Below are 26,472 nucleotides of genomic sequence, written 5' to 3' on the forward strand. Positions count from 1 at the left end.
CTACCTTTCATGGTCCCTGAGCGGAGCCTGTTTGCTGCTAACAAACACATACACAAATCTACAGCTCGTGTGCTCACCCTGGGAACCATCATACTTCCTTAGCACACCTGTGCCCAGAACTTTCCGGATGCTTTGGCGCTTAGGCACCCAGCAGCTGGGGTCTGAGTTCTCAGCTGGTCTTAGCCACCCCGGGGGTGGTGCCGGGGAGGGAAGGAGCAGATCAAAGCTGTGTTGAAACGCGTGCTTGTAGCATTTAGAGTCGCCGCCCCTGACCGCAGTGGGCGGGGACGGTGCTCCCTGGAGGACCGGAGCTGCACCTGGGCCTGCAGACATGCACAGCCCTCTGCAGTGCGGGGCTGCATGTGTGTCTTTGATAAATGGCTGTGCTTTTATATTCTAATTGGTAACAGAAACAGCCCAGGAGGAGCCTGGAGGAGCCTCAGGTCCCAGCTCAGGCGGGAGATGAAAGCGTTTCCGATGGGGGGAGGGAATGCACAAAGTGGCTGGGGGAGTTCTCAGGAAGTGGGGGCGCAGACTTCACCGGGGGCTCGTCTGAGCCTGGAAGTCGGATGGACACAACGGCGTGCATGGCCAGGGAGAGGTGCAGGGCAGGATCAGGGGCCCAGGGTGTGGGAAGCAGGGGGACTTCTCCCTGGGGATTCAGCACACTTGCGGGCCCGGGAGAGAAGCCCGGGATGTGGCTAGACACTGAGGGCCAGCTCCGGAAAGTACAAAGGCCGTGTCTCACAGGCTGGACCAACTGGCCCAGACATGCTGTGCACCTGCTCTGGCCGCCTGGGGCTCCTCCGTCCCTCTGACATGTCCTTGTCCCCTCCCCCCTCCCCCCAGCCCGGCCACCCTCCAGGCATGCAGCACCAGTCCTGCAGAAACGTCCTTGTCCACGAGGCCTGGAATATGGAAGTACAGGCTCCAGCTCCCTATTCTGGGGCAGGCCGGGGATTCTGTTTATCCGACAAGCTGCTGGGGAGCGTGGGTGCTGAGTGTGGGGGCCACTTTGGGCAGCCCCCACCAGGGCAGTGGGGAGCCTGCCGCCGAGGGGCTGGGCTTTGGAGCCAGACCAAGGTTCCTGTCCTGTGTGTGTCTTCTTGACACACGGCTCTGCAGCCCTGCTGTGACTCAACGTCTCCATCTGTGAGATGGGGATAAAACACTGTCGCAGGACGGCTGAGAAGGCTCCGTGGGGGCTCAAATGCTGCAATCCGTGCAGCAGGCACTAAATCGGAAGATTTCGGTTATGACCGCCGCGCGGCAGGTCAAGGCCAAAGTCTGATTGCAACGACCAGGGCGAGAGGTGTGCTCCAAGCTGCTGCTTCAGGCCCCCCCCCCCCCCAAGCTCTGGGTGGTAACCCCCACGCCCGCTCTCTCTGGAGCTGCACCTGCTGGGCCTTCCTTGCAGCCCTCCAGGCTGGGCAGGGTGGGGGTGGGGAGAGCCGGCAGCAGGCCCAACACAGCCGCAGCCTCACTCGGCTCAGCCTGTCACACCCAGACGCCCAGGGTAGGGTGCTACCAGCGGCAGGGGGAAGGGGGAGACTCTGCAGGATGACCCGGGCTGGCTTCTGCCCACCTGTGCCACACCCCTACCCAGGGCTAAGAGAGGGAGCCCGCAGGGGTGGGATGGGCAGCACACGGCCTACATTATGATTTGCACACGGCTGCTGGCCCAGCCCTGGTCTTGGCAGCGGCACAGCAGGCTGAGTGGCGTTATCTCTGCACGCACCTGCGACTCTCAGGGCTGTATCTGCCCAGGCCAGTTCTCCGCACTGCTGTGACCATTTACGGCCACCTCTTCTGGCGGGGCAGGGGAGAGAGAGAGAGAGAGACCACACACGTGATGCAGGCCCTGGGTAGACACTGGACATGGCGGTCGGAGGACCCCTAGAGATAGGGGGAAGCCAGCCAGGTGGATCTCCCTGGGGCAGCTCCGCCCCACCGCACAGGGCTCCCCTCACAGCGGGATTTCTGTGGGCCCTGCCGGCACTTCGGGAAGGATGGTTCGTGCCATGGGGGCGGCCTGTGGGTCGCAGGATACTCACCAGCATTTCTGGCCCGGACGCACTATGCGCCAGCCACATGCTCCCAGCCGAGTCGTGACAACAGCAAATGTCTCCAGACAGACACTGCGGCAGGGCCCCTGGGGACAAAGTCACCCCCATCGGGAACCCCGGAACTCACCCTGGCCTCAGACCCAGACACCCCCGCCCTCCCAGGCTCCTCTGGCTCTGGTTAACAAAGGGGAGCCGGGCTCCGCGTGTGCAGAAAGCCCGGATGTCCACGGGTGGGGGGCTCCCCTACTCGCACTGCTCTCTCGAGTTCTCCAGGGGCCCTGAGCTTCCTGGGGAAAACATCGTTTGAAAGGGCAGGGCTGGAGCTGGCGCCAGGAGCGCTCGCTGGCGGAGCTGGGGATGTGGAGGCCGAGTGTGGAGGGGGCGGCTGTTATCACAGAAACCTGGTTTTTCTACACACTCTATCAGCTCCCCATCTGTTCCTTGATTAAGCATATTGGAGTGCTCCCTCCCCACGTGCCCGCTGCCAGGCCGTCTCGGGAGCCCTGATTACATCTGTGGAGAGAGCCTCCAACCTCACAGATGAGCGAGCTATCGATCAGCCTGGAGGCTGACGGGTGTTTGTAGATCTGCAAGGGGCCGGGCCACAGAGCCGCTGGGGGGATGTGGGGGGGCGGTGGGCATTTCGGGCTTGGGCGGGGAGGGGGTTATTGCCCCAGAGGGTTCCCTCCACCATCCTCTTCCTCAGCTGGACAAGCCAAGGCCGGAGCTGAGAGTTAGAAGCAGATCCGGAATCCTAGCCCTGGGACCCCGGCCCAGCTGTCACCCCCCTGCTCTTTGGAGCAGGTGCCTTTCGAACGACCTCGCCTTGCAACTCCAAGGCCGCTCCAGCAGGCAGCAGCCTGCACATCCCTGAGGAGCTCGTTATAAATGCAGCCTCTCAGGCCCCGCCCGGCCCGGCCCCCGCCCCCGGGCCCCGGGCCGGCCCGCTGAATCCGAAGCTGCTTTTTAACAAGCTCCCCCGGTGCCGCCCAGGACACCGCAGTGCGCTGTTCACATGGCTGCTTCCGAGATGAACATGTATAAGGAAGCTCTCCGAGGGGATGACTCACCGGCTCCTCCGGCCGCGGAAAAACTTTTGCAGGAGAACCTTAACCCCGAGCAGGAGCCAGCTCTGAAATCCTGGCCACCTCCCGCGGCTGGAGCCCGGAGAGAAATTTCTTTGTTCAATCATGGACTGAAGAAGCCTGGGCATAAAAAGACAAGCAGGACCACTTCCTGCCCGGCCGCCCCCTGCAGAGAAACAGGCAGAGCCCCTTCCTCCGGGTGCGAGCCCCAGGGAGGAGGAAGGCCCGGGCCACGGGGTCATCAGTCAGCATCGCACCTGCTCATCAGAGCGGTCTGACCAAAGCCGCTGTTTCCCGCAGCTTAAAGCGACAGAGAATAACTCTGAAGGCCCCGGCTCTGAAACCCAGGAGTCAGCAGGGCTGCCCCCCGCCGGGGGCTCTTGGGAAGACCCCGTCTTGTCTCCCCAACTTCAAGGTGGCCGCCGGCAACCCTCGGCTTGCGGCCCCATCACTCCAGGCTCTGCCTCCGAGGACACACGGAGCCCCCTCTGCCTTGTCCTTATGAGGACACACTTGATGGCTTATCCGGACAAGGCGGGAGAATCTCATCACATCTACAGAGAGGCTTTTCCTCCTAAGGTTGGTGCGGCTGTCTTCTGGGGGGTCTATGTTTCTGCCGACCCCACTCTCCTATCATGACGCAGCCTCACCCAGGGGGCCCGGGTGAGCGCCCTAACTCCGCTGAACCTCAATATCCTTCTCGATGAATCGGGACAGGGGTGCCCCAAGGTGGGGTCACACGCTGGGCGTCTCGTGGAGACCGTGCTGCGGACAGCGGCCTGGGCCCCCTGGGCTCTCCGTGCTCCCTTCAGAACGCTCATCGCTAGCAGGACCCTGCACTGAAGACAAGTGGGCCCCACCCACGCAGGCACTCAAGAGTCAGATGCTGGTGGCCAGCACCACGGCTGCCTGCCAGTGTCCTGTCAGCAGGTGGCCCCTTGGGGGCGGGGCTGTGCCTACTGAGGTCCCTCCTCCTCCAGCCCTTCTGCTTGGGATGGACCATCACACCCCCAGTGTCCCCTCCGGCCATCTGCTCTCACTGTCAAGGGGCTTTGGCAAAGCCCTTCCATGCAACTTAACAGCCAGCAAACACGCACGGAGGACACATGTATGAATGGATGGAACTCACACGGAGGCGTAACAGCCCCTTCCGAAGGGAAGAGGCTTGGGAGTGAAGTGGGCTCTGCTGTGAGTGGGCATCCCAGGTCAAGGGATGGTCACGTGACTGCATAGCTGGCGAGAGCGGAGGGGTGCAGGAGGGGGCCGGGACCTCAGCAGTGACCGCCGGGAGAAGCCCCCTTCTTGGCTAACCTGTAGCTTGTTGGTGCTGTGGGAGTGACTTGTCAGCTTCCTGCTGGGGGGAGACCACCCTGGTGGCCGTGGTGGGGACAGGAGTGGGCAGGAGGAGGAAGAGACTGAACACGGGAACATCATGGAGGCTGGGTGGGCGATTCTGATGGCCAGGACCCCGGCAGAAGCACACGCGGCGCTCCTGGGTCTTGGTGGATGCGGGCGCTGGCGGGCAAAGGAGCCAACGGGCGCTGGGTCTGTGGCACCGGCCTCAGGGGAGATGGACTCTCAGCGCCTTGGCGGGTCCTTGGGCAGGGGCCGGGGCAGATGTCCGCACTTCCCCGGCACTGCCGCCTCCCTCTGCCCGGGCTGGGGGGAGGGCCAGCTGCCCCTCACTTGCCCGCTGCAGGCTTCCCTGAGCAATCCCGTGAATTTCTTTGGGGACGGTGTCTTTGAGCCAGCGTGACATGGGCTTTAAATCAATTTGAAATCCATTGTCTATGGATGCACGTGCCGAGGGGCCTCGGAGGACGGGCGCCAGTTCTTCTCATCCGTCAGCGAGATTTGGGGCTGCGGCAGGGACCCTGGGGTGTAGATGGTGAGGAAGGAGCCCAAAGCTGCCCCAGGGAGGGGCATGGAGGGGACCCCAGCTGCCGGGGAGAGCTGCCCACCAGCAGGGGTTTGAGTGGGGGCTGGGGAAGATCTGGGGGCACCAAGGTCCCCACCAAGGTCAGGGATTTTTGGCCTTGGGCTCACTCACTGTGTGGCTGCAGTGGGCAAGGGAGGGGCAGGTCTGCGGGGCAGTGGGGGTGGAGCGGGTGGGGGCGGGAGAGGCCCGGGGGTTTGCCGCTTCGTGGGAGCACAATGCCCTGCATCGCACGTGTCTGTGGGTGGACTCCGTCTTGCTCGCGCAGGGAGATGACCCAAGCGGCCTCACTCCGTCTCCTTTAGGAGGTCGCTCTGTAATCGAGCCCTTCCTTCCCAGGGGAGGTTTCCGATTTGCCTGCCCCGAGCAGAGGACGTGGGGGAAGCTGTGAATGTGTCCCCGGCGTCCAGGGCCGCCGGCGACCTGGGGAGGCGGTCACCTAGGGAGAGGCAAGGACGGGCCATGGATGCTGCACACCTGTGGCCGTGGTGCAAGGTGCAGCTCCCCTCAGCTTACACGGAGTGTCAGGGTCAGCCAGGTGGCCTGGCCTGACCAACCCCAGAGGCCAGTGCCCGGTCAGGTGACCGAGTGTGCCCAGCGCTGACCCCGTGACCAGGCCAGGCCGGTGGTGTGTTCTGGCTCGGGCTTCGGTGTGAGCTGTAGGGGCAGGTAGAATGGTTACAGCGGCCTCTGGAGACAGCGGCCGTGTCCAGCGACCCTGGGGGCTGCAGCGTCACAGCCAGAGTCTGCGGCCCAGCTTCCAGAACATTCCAAGCTTCCTTTTCATCTTCCCGCTGAGGCTGCATGGTCCTTCCAGGCACCTCTCTAGCCTGGGGCTCGGTCGCTCACAAACAGAGCTCTGTTGGACTCCGAAGGCCGCCCTTCAGCGTCCAGGCAGGACGGGGGCGGGGCAGTGGGCTTAGCCCGCCCGGCGGCTGCAGTGACTCCTTCCTGGAAGGTGGACACTGAAGCAGTGTTTGGATCCCCCTTTCTTCCCCGAGAAGAAACCAAGGGCCTAGGCTTTGTCCATGGCAATCAGAGGCGGCACCAAAAAAAAAAAAAAAAAAAAAAAGCCTGCAGAACGTTCCCTCCCACCCCAGGAGCAGCGGCCCAGTGCCCGGGGTGGTCTCATGGAGTCGGTGGGGACAGATCCCTGCGCCGAGTGTGTGCCCGGGCCACACTGCCGGTCACTCGCCCTAAGTGAATTCATTTCCTTCCCACAGGTCCGTGCAGCAGGCGTGCATCGTCCCATTTTACAGCTGAGAAAATGGAGCCTGGCTGTAATCCGCTCGGGGAAACCCAGGAAGCTGTGATGGGATCCAGGCATCTGGGTTTCCAGAAAAACCTTGGAGGAGGAGGGGATGGGGCGGGGGGAGGGGGGGTCTCCCTGGCCTGCCCACTGGCCCCGCTTAGACTGGCTTGGCTCACAGCAGGTTCCTAGGGCAGCCTCCCTCCCCGACCAGAGCCCGGCTGACACGACTTGGCGGTTCCTGGAGCGGCGGTGGCTGGTGGCTGGCGGCTGGCATCGTCACCCTCGGTTAGCCAGAGCCTTAACAGGCTTTTTCTCCGAGGCCCACATAGCCTGTTCACCCGACTCACGCGTGGCTCTGGGCTGGGGGCCAGGGAGGGGGCCCAGGAGCCAGGACCTCCTGGCCGCTGGTCCTCGGAGCCCACAGCCTGGGGGTCAGCCCCACACCAGGGGCAGAGCAGGTCTCAGGGCCTGCCTCAGACACCTTTGTCCTGCATCTCAGGGTGGGAGCAGGGATGGGTCAACATCCGGGCACCACCAGGGGGCCGGGCGGATTTAGACCCATCAGCCGGTGCCAGAGGGAGCCTCCCTGCCCCTTGGAACCCTGGGAAGACAGTCTGTACCCCCTCCACACCCTGGGGAGCCCGCAGCCGTGTCCTTGTGGAATTGTCCGTCCTGCTTCCGTGGAATGACCCCGTTGCTGGACTGGATTCCTCCCAGGATCCCGTGCGCACCGCCTGGGACCCCAGGCCACGGGCACTCAAGTCCTTAATCCCCTGCACACTAAGGCGGAATCCCGCGCGGCTCTGCTCGGGCTTCTCAAAGCCTTGGCGGTTTGGAGGAAGGCAAAGGGGGCTGCGACTTCCCTGTGACCAAGTCCTTTGGCCAGCACAACTCTCATTGGTCACCCCACGCCCTGAGGCGCCCCCACCTTGCTGGTTCCTTTTCTCACTGCCCCCATCCCACGCGCTCCACTCCCAGGCACTCATGCTGACCCCAGGCCCACCTCTGACACCGCTGGGGCACGAGGGCTCCAAGGCCTCCGTGGGACCAGCCCTGCTCCTTGGAAAGCAGCGGTTGGTTGTTCCTGGGGCGGCAGGGGAGGGGGGAGTTTCTCCCCTGAAAGCAAGAGTTTGACAACAAAGAATTTAGGGGCTGGCGCTGTGGCGCTTACGCCTACGATACCAGCATGCAGTCTGAGTGCCGGTTCGAGTCCTGGCTGCTCCAGTTCTGATCCAGCTCCCTGCTAGTGTGCCTGGGAGAGCAGTGGAAGTGCTTGGGCCCCTGCACCCATGTGGGAGACCTAGATGGAACTCCAGGCTCCTGGCTGCAGCCTGGCCCAGCCCTGGCTGTTGGTGACTATTTGGGGAGTCAGCAGGTGGAAGACCTCTCTCTCTCTCTCTCTCTCTCTCTCTCTTTCTCTCTAACTCTGCCTTTCAAATAAATCTTTGACAACAAAAACCAGCTTCATCTGACCTCATTGGAATCTGCAAGGCAGGTGCCGTTCAGGGTACATGAAGCCTGGGGTCAGAGGGTTTGCTCTGCCTGCCCAGGACCCAGCGGCCACCACCAGAAAATGACAGAAACCGAGGGCAAGCTGGGGCCGGACTGCGAAGCTGCTCCGCGTGGCTTGGCTGTGGGGGCAGGGAGGAGGCGAGGCAGCTGCAAGGCCACTCAGGAGGTCTGTCCTGAACACAGAGCCCTGCTGCCCGAGGCAGGGAGGTGCCGACTGGCTGTCCTCTGTGTCCAGAGAGGGAGCACCTGCCAGGACAATAAAATGGCAGTGGGGGGGTTCAGAGGTCAGAAGGGGGGGACTGGGGGAGGCGGCAGGTGGGCAGCACTGAGTGCAGCGGCCACAGAGGCAGGTGGCAAGGGGGGAGGCAGAGGGGAGGCAGCGCCTGGGGCGGAGACCCAGATCTCAGGGAGCCCACGCCTGGAATGCCAAGTACCTCTGCCCGCGCTGACCTCAATCCTGTAGCTTCCGCCCCAGCCACCAGGGGCCAGACCCAGACCTCCGCTCTCCCACCCCGGCTGCCCTGGGGCCCCGGTGATGGGCAAAACGAACACAGAAGCCCCGCACAGAGCTGCCTGCCGCCACCTCTGCACTCCCGCAGCCCGCTGCCTGGCTCCTCCCTGCGCGGCTGGTGTCAGGGGAAAGCTTGCAGATTCTTCTTGCACACCCCGTGCTCCGGGCAGCTCCCGGCAAATGGAAAACCCACGGATCAATGCAGAGAAATGACTGCCTGCACTCCCCCTGGCCGGGAGAGTGGCTCAGGCTCACCCTCCAGGGGTGCGAGGAGGGAGGCGCGGCGGGGCTGTTTGCTTTAAATTCCGGATGTCTGCCTCCTCTCGAGTGTGCCTCCCATGGCTCGGGGTGGGGTGGGGGGATGCATTAATTTACCTGTCAGCCACGGCCACGAAATCTGGATGTGGCCATTAGGGCGCGAGGCGACTGGCACAGCTGGGTGGTGGAGTGTAGACAGTGTGCCGCAGGCTGTAGATTTGGGGTGCCCGCCCCGCTCCCCAGCACCAATGGGCTTCCGCCTTAGGCAGATCATCCCGTGCTGTGTGGAGCGCCCGAGTGAGGATTAATGGCCGGGCCTCGTGCAGCTCCGGTCTGCAGCTCGTGAGTCGATGTTAGAGTGAGCAGGACAGCGGCCAGCTCGGAAACAGTTTGCCTCCCAGGCCCATCCGTGCAGAGCGAGCTTCCTTCTCCTTGGTGTGCGGGTGTAATTAAGGCAGCTGAGAATACCGCGCCTCTGAAGTCAGTGAGACTTGAGTTTGAATCCTACCTCCCCCTTCCAAAGCGCTGTGGCCTGGGCAAAATTCCTCAGCCTCTCTGAGCCTCGGCGAGGTCGCCATAACACCCCCCCCCCCCCCAGGGGGGACGGGGAGGCGCTGCAGGAGATGACGGGGGTCGACTGCCAAGGGCCCGGCTCAGCGCTGCGGTTTTAGATTTGAGCAACATAAACTGGCAAAGCAGCAGAGCAGTCCGTGCAAGGGGACGGACCTGCAGGATGGCTGGTGTCAAGGCAGGCGGACCCCAACACGGGGAGGGGGATGGGTGTCTCTGCCTCTGTGCCTCTGTGCTGTGCTCTGGCCTGAGGTCGGTCAGACCCGAGGCTGCTTCCTGCTGGTGTTTCTCTCCACGCCCAGCTCTGATTGGTTCATGCAGTGTAGACTCTCAGCAGCTCTTTGCTGCCACGTCTCTCCAAGCTGGGCCCCTGCTGGTGGCCTTCCTGGTGTTGATGGGGATGAGGGCCATGTCCCAGAGGAAGCTGATCGAAGCCCACCGCCCCGCGGTTAGCCGGGGTCTGCAAAGAAACGGAACCTGTAGGATGTGCATGTAAACACGTGTGTGCATGTGCACGCGTATGAACACACAGAGATTTTTTTTTTTTTTTGACAGGCAGAGTGGACAGTGAGAGAGAGACAGAGAGAAAGGTCTTCCTTTTGCCGTTGGTTCACCCTCCAATGGCCGCCGCGGTAGCGCGCTGCGGCCGGCGCACCGCGCTGATCCGATGGCAGGAGCCAGGTGCTTCTCCTGGTCTCCCTTGCGGGTGCAGGGCCCAAGCACTTGGGCCATCCTCCACTGCCCTCCCTGGCCACAGCAGAGAGCTGGCCTGGAAGAGGGGCAACCGGGATAGGATCGGTGCCCCGACCGGGACTAGAACCCGGTGTGCCGGTGCCGCAAGGCGGAGGATTAGCCTAGTGAGCCGCAGCGCCGGCCCACACAAAGATTTATGATAAGGACTTGGCAGCTGTAATAACAAAGACTAAGCAGCCCCTGGACCCGCCATCAGCCAGCTGGAGCTTGGAGACCCAGGGCAGCTGACGGTCTAGTTACTGCAAGTTCAAGGCCAGAGCACTAAGGGCGCCCGGTGGACCCTGCACCCTGAGAGCCTTGCGCCCAAATCCGGGAAGTGACTCTGCGATTCCCAACTACCAGCTCCAGCGGCCAGGTGGGAGGGGCGGCTCCTCCTCCCTGGCCCTTTTGTTCTCTTCCGATCTGCAAGTGGCTGGACAAGGCCCGCCCCGGCTGGGAGGGCCATCTCCTGTATTCAAGTCCAGCGTCGGTGTCCCCCAGAGACGCACCCGCAGAACGCCCAGGACAGTGTTTGGCCACACGTCTCGGCACCCCGGGGCCCAGTCAAGTCCACACGTGAGGCTCAGCATCAACTCTCCCCGGGGACAAGCAGCCCGGAGCTAAGCTGGAGTGGGAGAAGCCACTTCCCAAGGCCACGCCCCCAAGCTTCAAGGGCTGTGACAGGTGGTTAGGACTCCACCCCGGGGCAGACGGCCTGAGTTCAAATCCCGCCTCTGCTGCCCAAAACCCTGATGACCTTGGACAAGTCAGGTCAACTCTGCCGTCTGTCTCCTCGCTGCAGAGCTGGGGTCAGCACCCCTTCCTCGCGGGGCTGCTCTGAGGAATGAGCAGGTTACTCTGTCACATGCTCAGTGCTGGGCAAACAGCAGGTGCCTAGTAAATGCTGGCTAGCCCTACAGTGTCAGGCTCCAGCTGTCCTGCGGGGGGGGGGGGGCACGATCAGGTTGGGGGGGGGGGGTGATGACGAGATCACACGGAAATGCCGGGAGCGTGGAGAGGCAAAACCGGGCCCTGCTGGCTCCTCCAGCCCCACCAGGGTCCCATTGGAGACCTCGAGACGAGAAGGCTCAAGGCCGATCGGATCCGGGCTCCATTTCCAGCCGGATCTGGCCCTGGCCCTCCCTAAGCTGTCTCCATAAGCGATGGAGTCAGGCTCGCATCAAGTGCGAAGCCTGGGACATCAGAGTGGCCAAAAACACTCTATGCCCTGGCCTGAGTCCGCCGGCCCGGGTGCTCGGCTGCATCTCCCGGCTTGGTGACCACTCCGCAGCGTGGAGGAGCCTCCTCTCGGGAGGAGCCAAGACTGGCCGGCACTGGCCTGAGAAACTCCACCCCCACCCTCGGCCTCCGCCTCTCGGAGCGCTGCTCTGATGGCCGCTTGAGTTTGACTCTCGATGCTGGCAATGCTGACCAGGACAAATGCCCCCATCTGCAGGGCCCAGTTTCCCACAGCTTAGGAGTGCTAAGGAGGCTCCCAGCCTCCCCTGCAGAGGGACCCTCCCAGGTGGACCCAGAGCAGGAGAAGGGGCGACAGCCCCCTGCGGAGACAGACACTTGTGACTCAAGGATTCAGGTCAGGTCCTGGGCTTCCTGGGTGGCTGCATCCCAGGTAAGAGCGCTGGGTTGGAGTCCTGGCACACCCTGGGAGACAGCAGGTGAGAGCCCTAGTACACGGGTCCCTGACACCTATGCGGGAGACCTGGGTGGAGTTCCAGGCTCCTGGCCTCAACTTGGCTCAGCCCTGGCTGTTTGCAGACATGGGGAAGTGAACTAATGGGTAGGGGATCTCTTTATCAGCCTCTATCTCTCTGACATTAATTTAAAAAAAAAAAGGAAAAGACTTCAGGTCCATGCACCCCTTTCCTTACTGCTGGGGGGAGGGGCACTGCCTCTCAAGACTGCATTGGCCAGTGGGGCCCCACCCCCACCCCAGCACCCCACCAGTGTTGGTACCGCCCTAGGCTTTCAGAGAATGTCCACTTTCAGACAAGTCTGTGCACCCAGCACTCAGGCTGAGCTACAGGGGAAGCATCCCCCAAAGCAGACCCCAAGAGGAGGCTCCGGTCGCAGTGTGAGACAGGACGGGCACAGTGCTAACAGGGATGTCCGCTACCCCATGGGGCACCTGCGGCTCCGGGCGTGGGGGTGCCTGGGAGAGCCCAAGCAGAACACGCCCAGACACTGCACAACCTCCCAGCACCTCCTGGCTGGTGGGGTTAACCCCAGGCTTGCCACCTGCTCCATGCAGGACGAGTGGGTAGGACCTGCCCACCCATGGTCTCTGCAGGGGGCCGAGGGCCTCTGGAGGCTGCAGTGCGTCTGCCAGGGTACGCCCATTGACCGTCCTGGACACTCACACAGGTGGCCAGGGGGCGGCCCACACACAGGGAGTCCTGGGCCAAGGCCTCTTCCTCACAGTCTCCATCACGCCTCCCTGCAGGGTGGCCACTCCCACTGATGGCCACGCCTCCCTGCAGCAGGTGGCCACTCCCACCACCAGCCACACCTCCCTGCAGGGTGGCCACTCCCACCTCCGGCCACGCCTCCCTGCAGAAGGTGGCCACTCCCACCGCCGGCCAGCGACATTTTTATTTCCTAGGAGGGGTGTGCAGGCTGGCGAACGCCGGGGACCCAGGCTCCGGCAGCCATGGGGAAGCAGGAAGAGTGGGAGGGGAAGAGAAGAGCCCTTAAAATATCCCTCCGCTGTTTAAGGCTGGGGATCTGCACTAAATCTCTAGAAAAAGGAGTAATTACACTGTCAGCAAAGGTGATATAATTTTTAAGACTCGGTTCCACTGCCGTAATTTTTCCCCATCCTCTCTGGATCTCTCAGGGGATTTAGGGGCCAATTACCTGTCAGTTTGCCGAGAGGGGCTGTTCCCAGGCAGGCAGCCATCACCTGCCACGGCTCTGGAAAACCCACCTGACTGGGCGCAGGGACCCACGGGTGGGAGGGACGCGGAGCCAGGGAGCAGAGCTGAGGCCGGAGCAGCCTGGGCCACAGGATGCCCACTTGGTGCTTGTCCGGGGGGGATGGAGAAACAAGTGGCCGGGCCTCTGGGCGGTCCAGGGACTTCTAATGGAATCCAGAACCTGAGCCTGAGTCACCCACAGGGGAGAGAGGTTCTGGGGTCGTGGTTCAGTCACCCGGGGAGGTCAAACTGCAGCGGCTGCACCTGTTGGGGCCTTCGTGTGGGTGGGGTCTCTGCAGGGCCCAGAGGCGTCGCAGGGCGGGAGGGATCGAGTGTCCAGCTCAGGCCCCCCACCTCCTCCTCGTAAGCCAGAGTCCCGTTGACCTAGGGCCCCAGCATTGCAGCCTCCGTCCTTGCAATCGCCTGGCCAAGATCCCGCCTCCACGCACGGCAGTGGGGTGCAGTTTCCCGCCTCTGGGTGCCTCCCTAGGGGGGGCTGGACTTCCAGGTGACAGCCCCTCCATGGCACAGGAGCTTTGCACAGTGCAGGGGGCTGCAGCGGGAATCCAGTATTCCCACGGGAGCCCCTTCCATCGCCCTTTCCACAGACCGGGCTCAACCCCTCCGATACGAGGCAGGGTAGCCCAGTGGTCAAGGACAGAGAGACCCTGGAGCGCCACCTGTTCCTGGGCTGTAGGGCCCGTGCTCTGCTCCTTGGCTTCCCCATCCACACAATGGGGATGATGTCTGTGGTACTGTGAAGGGTGGGCGAGTTAATACATGGAGAGCACTTGAGAAGTGGCCCACGCGGATCAGCCGGTACCACGACTGCTCGGGTCCAGCTGTCTCGGACCCCGGGCTTTCTACCCTCAGGGATACGGGAGTCCCCCAGCCAACCCCAGCACCGCCCCGCTCCTCGGGAGGCACCCGTCTTCCTTCCTCCTCAGCCAGCGCCGCTATTCCCATAGAATTTCACAGATTCTGTTACAGGAAGTCATGTGAACCACGTATTTCCCCACATTCCGTGGTTTTAACTTCCTGGGGACCGAGGCTGTTGGAACTGGTGTCTGTGATGTCCAGACATTTCTTTACACACACACGGACGTCAGTGTCAGAGCTGGAAGAATTGTCGCGTCCACATCCCTTTACTTTTATTTTTTATATATTTAGTTTTTGTTTATTCATTTATCTGAAAGGCAGAGCGACAGACGTCTCCCATCTGCCGGTTCACTCCCACAAGCCTGCAACAGCTGGGGCTGGGTCAGGCCGAAGCCAGGAGCCTGGGATTCCCAACATGGGTGGCAAAGACCCAAGTCCCTGAGTCGGCACCTGCGCCTCCCAGGGTCCACAGCAGCAGGAAGCTGGAATGGAGGGAGGAGCTGGGCCTTGAACCCAGAGACTCCAGTGTGGGATGCAGGTGTCCCGAGCGGCGCCTTAACCGCCTCACTGAACGCCCGCCCATTTTCCAGGTGCGAAGTCGGAGCAGCCACGCAGTCCGTCCAGATGGAGCCATGGTCACAGCCCGGGGGGACCCTCGCTTGTCCTGGGCTCATCTTACCCGACCCGTGCCCGGGGCCGGGGGGGGGGGGGTGGCCTCTTCCTTCTGGGTCTGAGGATTCTGAGCCTGTCCCCCTTCGTCTCCCCCTCCTGGCTCCCCCGGATCCTGAAGGGGGGGCAGGAAGGGGTCCCCTCTTCCGCCGCGCTCCACCCTTCAGCTGGTGCCCAGGAAGGAAGGAAGCCACCCGTGCTCTGCTAGAACCACGCTGCCGAGTCAGCCACGCAGTCAGAGGCCTCAGCCCCGCCTTGCTGGGGTCGGCGCCCCCAGTGCCAACATCCCACGTGAGTGACCGTCAGGTCCCGGCTGCTCCACTTCCGATCCAGCTCCCTGCTAATGCTCCTGCAGACGGGATTCGAACCAGTGCCCCATACAGATGCCGGCACTGCAGGCAGCAGCTTTACCTGCCACACCACAGCGCCGGCCCCTCCAGCCTCTCCTTCTCTCTCTCTCACTCTGCCTGTCAAATCAATCAAGCAGGTGGAATTCGTCCCCGCATCCCCCCATTCCGCCCCTTGTTGGGATCCAACTCACCAGGAGAGCCGTGGGGAGGGTTTGGATGCAGGGGGGCCTGGCGGCCACCTCTCTGGGCCCCTTCTCTCTGTAGAGCCGTGCAGAGTTGTGGACAAGCATGTGATAGCTGTCATGACCTATGTGACAGGTGTCGCGATCTCGGTTTGTGCATCCACGGGTGGAAAGCAACAGCGTCAGGTCCACGTGGCGATGGGGAGCAGCGGGCACCCAGAGGTGACCTTAAGGGGTGGCTTGTATGCATGCGTCCCAGAAAGCGGGGCAGAGGACAGTCCACCCCTCTTCCTCTCCCCCTCACGTCTCAGGGTGCTCCACTGCAGCCACTGGGGGACAGCCAGGTTCCCGGCGGGTGAGCCACACGGACCCTGCCCCCGCAGAGTCCCCGAAGACAGACACGCTGCTCCCGAGAGCTGCAGCGAGCAGGGGGTGTTCATGCTGAGCGGGATCCAGGCAGTTGGGAAAATAATTAAGTGCTAACTTGTCATTTTTTTTAATGAAGTTCTGGAGTTAGAGATTTATAATTGCTAATGAGCCAGGCTAATAATTAGTTGCTTTATAATAAGGGCGATGATCACTGAGAGGTGGCGAGCGCCAGGCTCTGGCCTCCTCTCTCTCCTGTAATTATGCGACGTGCCCAGCTGCCTGCGCCAGCTCTCACCCTTCCGTCCTCTCGCTCCCAGTGCAGTGCCAAACGTCCCGCCCCAGGACCCCAAGTGCCCAATCCCCCTGCCAGGCAGCCTCACTGGCCAGGACCCTCGCAGAGCAGGTGGGCTGAGGGCTCTGGCTGAGGGGTGGAGAGCCGAGGGGTGGGACCGAGGAGGGGACGCCTCTGTCTGGGCGCTCCCACCACAGCGCTGTCACCTGGGAGGGAGGGTGGGAGCTCCTGTTCTCCTCCGGGTGCCCCCGCAGCAGGCAGGGAAGGGTCCTCAGAGTGTCCTGAGTTAGCCTACGCCCATGACCGCCAAGGAGAGCTGTGGGCGGGGAGGGGGAGGGAAGCCGGCTCAGAGAGGCTCCTGTCCTCTGTGACCTTCCGGAGTTCCCCTGCGGCTCACGGGGAGAGTGCAGAGAGCGCTCCCTGGGCTCGGGGTCACCACGTCCCCACTGCCTGGCCGTGTGCCCCAGCAAGCGTCTCAGTGAGGTTTTGGGGCCCAGCTGGTGCTCTGCAAAGTGCTGGGGGGGGGGGGAGATGGAGACCCTCGGCAGGAGGGGCTTCCAGGGGTCACTGGGATAAGGAGGAGGCAGGGCTGGGTAGCCCTGGGACAAAGTCCCAGGGGAGCTGGCAGATACAAAGGGAGGCCATTGTCACTGCTTGCTTGTGGCTCTGGACTTACAATAGATAGGTGCACAGCTTGGGGGTAGACCAGATGTCCAAGTAGCCTGTGTCTTTTTAGCTTCTATTCTGAAGTAAGCATTCATTCGCTCATTCTTCCGTGGTGTTACCGCCTCATCCCACCACACTCCCTTCCTGGAGTCTTTAGGGCTGTCCCTGACCAGACAGGGAGCTGGGAAGAGAAGCACAGGGGGTCTGTGGACTTGGCAAAATTCACCCTTATTTTCTTTTTTGTTTTTTAAAGATGTATCCATTCATTTGAAAGTCAGAGTTACATAGAGAGAGGTGAGGCAGAGAGAGAGAGAGAGAGAGGTAGAGACAGAGAGAGAGGTCTTCCATCCAATGGTTCGCTCCCCAAATGGCCACAACAGCCCAGGCTGAGCCAGGCTGAAGCCAGGCGCCTGGAACTTGATCCAAGTTTTCCACGTGGGTGCAGGGACTCAAGGACTTCGACCATCTTCTGCAGCTTTCCCAGGCGCAATAGCAGGGAGCTGGATTAGAAGTGGAGCAGCCGGGGTTCGAACCGGTGCCCATATGGGACGCTGACGTCACAGGTGGCAGCTTAACCTGCTGCACCACAGCGCCAGCTCCGGTTTGGTTTTTGAAAAACAGTTTGAGAGCCGTATTGATGCAATTGTTCTTGTGTGTGGCTCCTCGTGCTTTGTTCCCCCGTCTCCCCCCACCCTGGATTCAAGACCCCAGGTAGGAGGGAGAATGGCTGTGTATGAGGCTGGGAGTTCACGCTGCAAACCAGACACGGAGGACACTGGCACTTCAGCAGGCAGTGCGGTGTGGACGGGGCCTGGGGGGCGGGGAAGGAAGAGGCACACGTGAGCCGGCTGGCACTTGGGGCTCAGCCCCTGCTGGCCGAGGGGTGGCCGATTTGCTACACCCAAGGGTGCCCAGTGTCCATGCTGACGACTCTGGCCGTGCTGGGTCACGTTGTTGGGCCCAGGAGGAGAGCGATGGAATATTCCTTGGAGTTGCGTGTGCACCTGGCTGCAGGGTTTGGAGTGGGCCATGCTGTGTCCCCTTGGCTTTCTCCGGGATGGCGGCCAGGGACACAGAGAGAGCCGCCCAGTTGCACAGCAAGGTGTGCTGGTGCCGATCACCCACTCACTTCCTTGCAAGTGGAAGCGATGTTGCAGGAACACACTGCGTGCATTCATTCAACAATCCGACCAAGGGCATGGCATTACACGGAGGATCCGGCCACGGCCCCCGCGCTCGTGAGCATAGGATGGACCCAAAGGAGATGGCCACTGGGCACACAATCTGCCAGTAACTAATGAGCAGCAATTAATAAATAATGATGCGAAGAGTCGCCGGCAGTGCAGTGAGAGACCGAGCGAGGGCTCCGCACCCGTCTGAGGCCCGCGCCGGCCGCTGTCGCAGTCGCTCTGTCCTGCTGCATTGTTCCACAGCAAACTCACCATTGAGGTTGAACTCCCTGGGCCCCCAGCGGCTGCTGTCCACGCTGGCTGTCCCTCCGCGCCCGCCGGCCAATGAAATGCTAGTATTTCAGCCAAGACTGCCTTCCCCCAAACGCACCCACACACGGGTCCTCTGGGTCCTGATGGGGCCTCTGGGAAGAGTGTTGGGGGGGGTGTCTCACTGCACCCCCTGCTTGCCTCCCCCCTCTCACCGGCTGCCCGCCGGCTGCCCCTCTCAGCTCTCTCCACAGTGCGTGTGCAGGGCGCTGGACAGCAGGGGACAGAGGCCGCGGCACCCAGCTGCAGCCAGGCGGGCAGGAGCCCGCTTCCTGCCCCTTGCACAGGCCGCAGAGCGATCTCCGTCCCTCGCCCCATGCAATCCGCCTCCAAACACCCTGGCCACGCTCTGCAGGGCCCGGAGGAAGGGGTTCCCCGCGGGGTGAGGGTGAGCGCATTTCGCCCGGACCTGAGTCTCCTCCCGCTCCGAAGGTGCAGGCGTGGCCGAGGGGGCAGAGGGAGCCTTCACTGGGGGCGGCTCCGACAGGACCGGGGCAGCTCCGACAGGGCCATCTTTGCTTCTGCTAGCAATGGGAGCTGTAGAGCAGATGTCCAGTCCTCCAAGGGGGTCCCCTCCCTCACAATCCCGGTCCAGGAGGGTGAGAGGGGACAGCTGTCACTTACTGACCGCACAGCCCGAGCAGGTCCCCCGGGAGGGCGTTGTGGGCCGCCCAGCTCTATGGAGTATGTCCTGCGCATCTGATGAGAAGCCAAGAATTCAAAGTAGATGAACAGCTGATTCGAGGGCCGGCGCTGTGGCGCAGCGGGTTAAACCATTGCCTGCGACACCGGCATCCCATAGGAGCGCTGGTTCGAGTCCCGGCTGCTCCACTCCCAATCCAGCTCCCTGCTAATGCACCTGGGAAAGCAGTGGAAGGTGGCCCCAAGTACTCAGGCCCCTGCCCGCACTTGGGAGACCCAGATAGAGTCCCTGGCTCCTGGCATTGGCCTGGCCCAGAACTGGCTGTTGTAGCCCTCTGAGGAGTGAACCAGCAGATGGATGATCCCCCCACCCCGCCCCCACCCCACTTCTCATTGTAACTCTGCCTTTTGTAAATAAACAGATCTTTACAAACAAATTGGATTCGGAGTCACACGGAAGGCAAGGCAAGAAATCAAACCTTGGCTCCCACAGTATGGCCGTGGCCCTCGCTGTCGGGCACCGCGCCGAGCTGAGGGCCAGGAGGGGAGCCTCTCCAGTGAGGCAGGTTCCAGAAAGGACCCAGGAAGCCTGGCCAAGACCAAGAGGGGACAGGAAAGAAACCGCTGCCCGCGTGCAGCTCACCTGTGCCTCGAGCTGTGCCAATGATAGTCCGTTTAAGGAAGAACCTCCTGGCACGAACTCTCTCATTCTGTTCATTCCCGCCTTTAGCCGGCAGCAAGGAGGGAGGACATTGATAGAGGACGACAGCAGAAGCCGCGACATGTTCGGTAAATATTTTGTACCGGAATGCCTCCTCCAGGAAGCCCACGAAAGTTGGCATCTGCCTTGGCTTAACACTCGCTGAGATCCTTGAGCACTTGTAGGCTTGAAGCTGTGGGGGAGACTGAATGCATGGATCCACACCTAGTTTAATAGCAGCTTTTTAAAAAGCGGGTGTTCTCGCCCCGCCGGGGTCCCCTCCCCAGGTGTCGGGCCGGCCCTGTCCCCCGTCTCTGCCTCTCCCTGCCACGCTGGCTTTTCCTACCTTCCCTCATTAAGTGCTGGAAGAGGAATGAGCCGCCTCGGCTTGCAGCATTGAAATCCGGTTAAATAACCTGTTTGCAGGGCCAGGTTAGTAAACTCCCCACAGGCTCCCTCTTTAGACAAAGCCGCCATCCCAGGTCCCCAGAAAATTGCCCATTGTCCCTTAATGGCGGAACTGAATAGAGCAAATGGTGGCACTTTAAAGGAAAGTTGTTCCCATTCAGACAAAAAGTCCAGCCCACTGTTCTGGAAATTTCCAGCTCACAGCCCATTTCTCTCCAGGTAGGAAGGGGAAAATAAACACCCTTGCGAGCTGAGGGATTAATTTCCGCCAGCATTTTCCAGGCTCCCGCTGCTGGCCGGCTCTCGGGCCCTTCATCGCTGGCCTGGCCGGGTGGGGGTCCCGTCGCTGGCCTGGCGCGTGGCCAGGAGGAGCCGGCAGACTTGTCGCATCGCCAAGAGGCTGGCGGGAAGGCACTGATTTCTCTCCCTCAACCTTGGTTGCTCGGATCCTGGCCTCCACCCTGATCACAACACCGCTGCTACTTCCAAGCCTTTATTAGGCACCACTGTATGCCTGTGGCTCCGTATGATGGGAACCACAGAGGGATGTTGGGGTTCGGGTGGGCACACTGCTGGGTTTCGTGGTTTCGTGGCTTCTGAGGGTGGCCAAGTCACTCACAGGTGCTCCAGGTCTTAGGTCACTGACCACCAGACAGCCCTGTTTACCCATAACAATCACATCTTATGAATCTGCCACCCATCGCGACACACCAACTCATCTCTGCGGTCGTGAACCTGCGGGTGCCGGTTCAGGGTGGGCTCAGCTGGCCTGGGGGGTCCTGGACTTCCCCGAGCCCCACGGGGTCCCTCCACACAGCTGCTGCTTAGGGGGAGGCTGGCTGGCCTAGGGCCCCTCTCCCCCACTGTGTCCTGTCTTCCCTGGGGCCAAGTCACAGGGGCTCTCAGGGCTGGACGAGCAAGAGGACAGTGTCATGGCCTTGGGGTGGACACAGGCTCTTGTCTGCCGCATCCCGTTGGCCGGAGCAGGACACGAAGCCCGTTCCCACGCGAGGGGGAGTGGCACTGGGTCCAACCCTGTCTGTTTGGAACCGCGGACTCTCGGAATGCAACTCCACTTGGAAATAGGATCTCTGCAGGTGCAATGATCCTGGATTTTAGGTGGGCCGTGAGTCCAGAGACAGGGGTCCTTGGAAGCCAAGAGGACACAGAGACAGACCGTGAGACACGCCTCAAGTCAGAGGCCCAGAACGGGGAGAGGCAGCTACCGGCCAGGGAAAGCCAAGGGCAGAGGGAGAGGCCTGGAACGGAGTCCCCCTCCTCCAGCCTTCAGAGGCAGCCCCCTGGACTTGGAGCACAGCCTGCTGTGGAAGCCACTTGTCCCGCAGCCCCGAGGAGCCGCACAGGTGGGAGATGCACCCCCTCTGTCCGTGATGGGACACTGCAAAGGCTGAGGGTGCACAAAGGCTGGGAGGAGGGGAGCTGTCATGTAATCTGGCACCTTGGCTTACCTGTGCCGACTAGGGTCCTGGCAGGTGCCTTAAAACCAACAGCAGCCACAGGACTCCAGACACAGGCCACACCGCGCCTGCTGGCGTGGAGAGCGTGGGAGGTAGGAGAGAGCAGCCGGGGGATGGGGGGCGATGCCCCTGCAGCCGCCTCTCCCACAGCTGCCTCCACCTCCCCAGAGGCACAGAGCGACCACCCACTGCGCTGCTTGGACATCTTCAGAGCCTCAGGCCCAAGGGGCCTGGCATGACCCGGCCCCCAGGTCCCCTCCCCAGATCCACATCTGTGCAGGGAGAAGCAGCCCCTTGGCCTGGGAAGGAGGCTGGAGGGGACGGTTGTTGTCACACACGGGCGCCTCCAGTCGGCCTTGCTCTCCTGGGAGCCTGGCTGAGTGCCTGGGTGACATCAGCCCCGAGCCCCAGCTGGCAGCAGAGCGGGAGGCGACGGCACTCCCTGAGGTCGGGATGGGGACCGGGGACGCCTGTGACCCACGCAGCCACACTCAGGGCTCTGATGGGACCAGGGACGCCTGTGACCCACGCAGCCCTGCTCAGAGGTCTGTGGGGAACCGGTGACGCTTGTGACCCATTCAGCCACACTCAGGGCTCCCATGGGACCAGGGACGTCTGTGACCCACGCACCCATGCTTAGGGCTCCGGGAGGTCCCCACCCAGGCACTGGCAGACCGCCTGGGACCCCGGGCGCCTTGCGCCCCAGACTCTTCCTCGGGACCAGGTCTTCCCTTTCTCCTACCAGGGTCCCAGAGAGCCGCTCGAGGTCAGGTGGGGTGCTGCTGTCGAGGGGGACACACACCTCGGGGGGACACACACCTCAGGGGAGACGCATACCTGGGGGGAACACACCTGATCCCTGGTTGCTGAGGGCTGGGGCGGGGGCGGATGAGGGCCGGGGCACTGAGAACTGAAGGATCGGAGCTCTGGGGAGACGGTTGCACTGACAGCCAGTGCACTCTTTAAATGGGTGACTTCTATGGCACGCAGTGTGTGTCTCCAAAAGCTGTAAGAAAAAAAACCGGAGCTGGGCTCGAGTCAGAGCCATGGAGACGGCACAGAGGGGTGGATTCGCAGCAGGATCTGACCCTGGATACGCAGCTGGACAGAACGCTGGCGGCGTGGGCGGTGGGCTGTTGTCACCCACACAGCGCAAGAGGGTTAGTTTAGCACACGCGGCGGCACAGGAGGACCTCACACCCAGAACACGCGGGGAAAGAAGCCGGACACAGAAGGCCACACGCTCCGTGACGATTTCAGGGTCACGCACGCGGCAGACAGAACACGGCAGTCGGCAGGGGCCGGGGCCACAGAAGGCTGGGAACTTGGCACCTAGCGGTGACCGGGTTTGGTGGAGGGGCAGGGATGATAAAGACGTCTTGGAAATGGAGACCCACGCTGGCTTCCAGCAGCCTGAACACACGTGTGGCGACCGACTCGTGGCCTTTCGATGAAAACAGCAAACACGAGGTCTATGTTAGCACCGCAAAAATACACATCCCAAAGGGAACCCCTGTGAGAAGCGACGCTGTGGGAGGGAGCAGAGGGGGGGAGCAGGAGCTGGGAGGGGCGGTGGCCAGGGTGGGGAGCAGGTGCACCGGGTGAGGCAGGAGCACGGCCCTTGCAAGTCTTCAGACAGGAGACCCAGAGCAGAGAGAGGGGGCAGGGGACCCGGTGCACCTGGAGGAGGACTGTGGGGTGGGGGCGTCTCTCAGATGGGGGTCGGAGCAAGGGGGTCGGCTGAGACTGAAGGCAGAGGAGGGCAGTGTGCCCTGGGTATTGATGTTCAGCCTGTCCTATGCACAGCCCTGAGCACCGCAGACGGCGAGGGTGGGCCTGGGCGGGAGCGGTGTCCCCTTCTCCCAGTGGCTCCCCATTCCATGACGTCATTGTGTCAGGTCTCCCTCCCCCCTCCATCCCCAGCCCGGCCTTGCCTGAAGACCTTGACCTCCAGCCTCTGCCGCTGCTTCCCAGCCCTCTTCGGCCTCCCGTATCTTGCCTTCCCCATCTTCCTCTACTCCTTCAAAGCCGTGTCCAGTGGCGTCGCGGGCCCTTGTCCCTGGCCTCCGACTCCCTCCCAGGGCAGGGCCCCCACCCTGCTGTCGGCCCGGCAGGGGAGTGCTGAGCGGTGACCCCCGGTTCTGGGAGATCCACCTGCCATGGCCCCTCTTGCGTCCTGTTTCCCTGGCTGGTGGCCCCAGCCCTGGGAGCCTGGGGCGCTGATTCACACGCTTTAGGGTGAGGCCCTGGTGCGGATTCCGCTACTGCCCCCACGTGACTCTAGGTGCAGCCGGCTCAGAACCCCGGCTCTGGAGGGAGGAGGAACCCCCTGGGGGGGGGCTCACGAGACTCCAAAGCCCACTTTCCTCCACCTCTCCGGAGTCCAGGGTGGGGCCCAGGAATCTGCATAGTTGCTCCCCAGCTTACAAGGGGTCGCACCCTCATAAACCCGCTGCAGGTGGAGAATCCCAAGGCGGGGCTGCAGCGGGGGCTCCGCGGGCTAAGCCGGCCCGTGCGATGCCCGCGTCTCCCATCAGAGAAGAGGTCGCTCTGCTCTCCATGCCAGCCCCCTGCTCGTGCAGCTCCCGACTCCCGGCTTCAGCCTGGCGCAGCCCTGGCCATTGTGGCCATTTGGGGAGTGAACCAGAAGATGGACAATCTGTGTGTGTGTGTCTGTGTGTTACTCTGCCTTTCAAAAATAAACAAATCTTTAAAAGAAAGAAAGAGAGAAAACACGCTACGTGGGAAAGGCCGTGCCGGCACCTGACTCGCAGAGCCTCCCAGCGCAGCCGCCCAGCGCTCTCGATCCCCGAGGGTCTCCCCTGGGATAGGAGGGCTGACAAGGGAGGATGGTGTGCACGCTGTACCCAGGGGGAGAGTCAGACTCCGCCCTCCCAGGTGCCCCCAGGTTTGCCAGGCTCCGGCTTTGGAATCGTGCCAGGCAGGAAGCTGGCAAGTCAGCGCTTCTTCCAGACCAACGGAAAATGCCTGACCAGCCCTGACCAGCAGGGCACTCGGACATCAGAAAACAGCCGACGGAAGAGGCAGTTGCTTCTGAACCACCCCTCGCCTGTGTGTTCCAGGCCTGCAAAACATCTGGGGGATCCTGAGGAATATTCTAGAAGGAGGAGAGGAAGTGGTCAGACAGACCTCTCCTCGGATCCCATGAACCTGCCTCCTTGGCTCCCCTGGGGCTGATGGTGGGACCCCCCCCCCCCGGGCTGTGTGGAATCTGAAGACCCCAGGCTCCACACCAAGAACCAGCTGTGGGACCTGGAGCGGCTTGGTAACCTCAGCTCCGGAGCAATGCTCACAGCACCTAGCCCGGGCGTCCCAAGATCAAAGAGAAGTGCGGAAACCCCTGACTGGTGTGTGGGGGGGTGCGTATCTGGCATCGATTAGGGTTTCCTAAGCCCTCCCCACCCCAGCCCTCTTTTATCCTCACCCCGCCCCCCCAAGCCCCCGGAAAAGAGCTGCCTGCGGCATCTTTTGCCCACCGCAGGGGCTGGGAGCCAGGAGAGAGGACTGGATTGGCGCGCAGGGCCTGTCTGGGAGGGGCCCCTTCCTGCTTTCCTGGGTAATTAACATCGGGGTTTGGGTCTCCCGTCGCGGAAGCCGGCGCAGCACTGGCTTCAAAGGTGGCCGCGGTCCCCAGATGTCAGCTCCCAGTCTGTGCGCACAGCATTTAAGGCCTGTTAAGGAACAGCTGCGACTGCAGGCGAGCCCGGCCCAGGGTCTCCTTGAGAGAGAGCAGAGACGTTTGATTTTAATTGCGATTGTTCTTATTCATCTCGAAATTCATCGGAGGCTCTAAATCCACTCCACCGCCCGCCCGCCGCACTCCCTCTCAAGTGGAGGAGGTTTGAAGTGCAGGGGCGGGGGAGGCGACCTGCTCAGGAGAGGCCCCGGGAGCCGGGCTTTTAAGCCTGGCCAAGGCTGCAGCTCAGCTCCCCGGCCCGGCGGCGGCTGCCTTCAGATCTGCCACGCTCCCACCGTGCTCCCACCGGCGGCACAGCCACGAGGGGCCGGCAGCCACCAGTGTGCAGGGCGCGGATGCTGAGCGGTGTTCCGGCTCCGCGTGGAGCCGTCCAGGCCGTGGTCAGTGTTCCAGTCCTGTCCCCAGAGGGCCGAGGCTGCCTGCTTGACAAAGACGGGACAGTGACCCTGGCCCCTGCTCCTGGGGGAACGATCGTCCCTGGGCCCCCCGTGGTGGGGGTGCACGGGCTGTGTGTGGCCTCGCTCCCTCTCCTCACCCGACCACCAGGACTCGGCCACGTGAGGGTCCCACCCCAATGACCTAGTCGCAGCCCACGGCTTTCCTAAAGCGCCGCCTTTTTTTTTTTTTTTTAACTATGTTTTTATTTATTTGAAAATCAGAGTCACACAGAGAGAGACAGAGGTCTTCCATCTGCTGGTTCACCCCCCAAAATGGCTGCAACAGCCAGGGCTGGGTCAGGCTGAAGCCAGGAGCCAGGAGCTTCTTCCAGGTCTCCCACGTGGGTGTAAGTGCCCAAGCACTCGGGCCATCTTCCGCTGCTTTCCCAGGGAGCTGAATCAGAAGCGGAGCAGCCAGGACTCGAACCAGCGACCATAGGGGATGTCAACAACGCAGGCAGCAGTTTTTTCTGTCCACAGCACCGGCCCCCAAACACCGCCTTTCAGCACCAGAGGGGGAGCAGATGTCCACCCTCTCGGTGCCTTTCACAGAAGCCTTTGGGGCTCCGACTGCTGTGTGAGTTTGGGAGACAAATCTGCAAACCAGCCAAGACCCTCCAGAGGTGAGTGGGGCGGAGGACGCTGTATTCGTACAAATCGTGGCGCTAGCAGGCCCTTCTGCTTGTAATCCGACCCCCCCACACACACACACACTCATGCACACACCCAGTTATTTGCAAAAATTACTCCTTCTCGGTCTTCCAAATCCCAAGGAAGTGCCACCTCCGCTGGGCAGCCCTCCTGGGTTACCCCCCAGAGAATGAGCTCGTCAGTGTGGCCTGCGTTGTCTCCTGTCCATCCTCGAGTTCTTTGGGGACAGGGATTTTGCCGGCCTTGTGCCTTTGGTTTCCTGTGGCTGTAGCATTTTGCCGTGGAGCCACTGAGAAACAGGGACGGGGCTGCTGGCTGCTCTGGTTCCACAAGATGAATGCGTGGGCCACTTCCGAGCAGAGAGAGAGGGCAATTTCCTGACCTTGATATGCAGACGGAGGCTTTCCCAGCGGCTAAGGGCTGCCCTGGCTCCCCAGAGCTGGAGGGACCTCGGCGGCCCCTCCCCCGCCGGCCTTCCTAAATGGCTTTAAACACCGGATGGCCTGGGCCTCCCCCTGTCATTAAGTCGTTCACATGAATCCGAACAAGGGTCTTTCTGAAGCCGCCTCCTTGACGCTGAGTTGGGGCTGGAAATGGAGCCAGGATGGCAGCTGGGCTGTAGGAGGGGCCGTATGCTAATGAGGGCACCCCGTGGACTCCAGCGGCATTGTGGGAAT

Source organism: Lepus europaeus, chromosome 18 (assembly GCF_033115175.1).
Source record: "Lepus europaeus isolate LE1 chromosome 18, mLepTim1.pri, whole genome shotgun sequence".
NCBI lineage: Eukaryota > Metazoa > Chordata > Mammalia > Lagomorpha > Leporidae > Lepus > Lepus europaeus.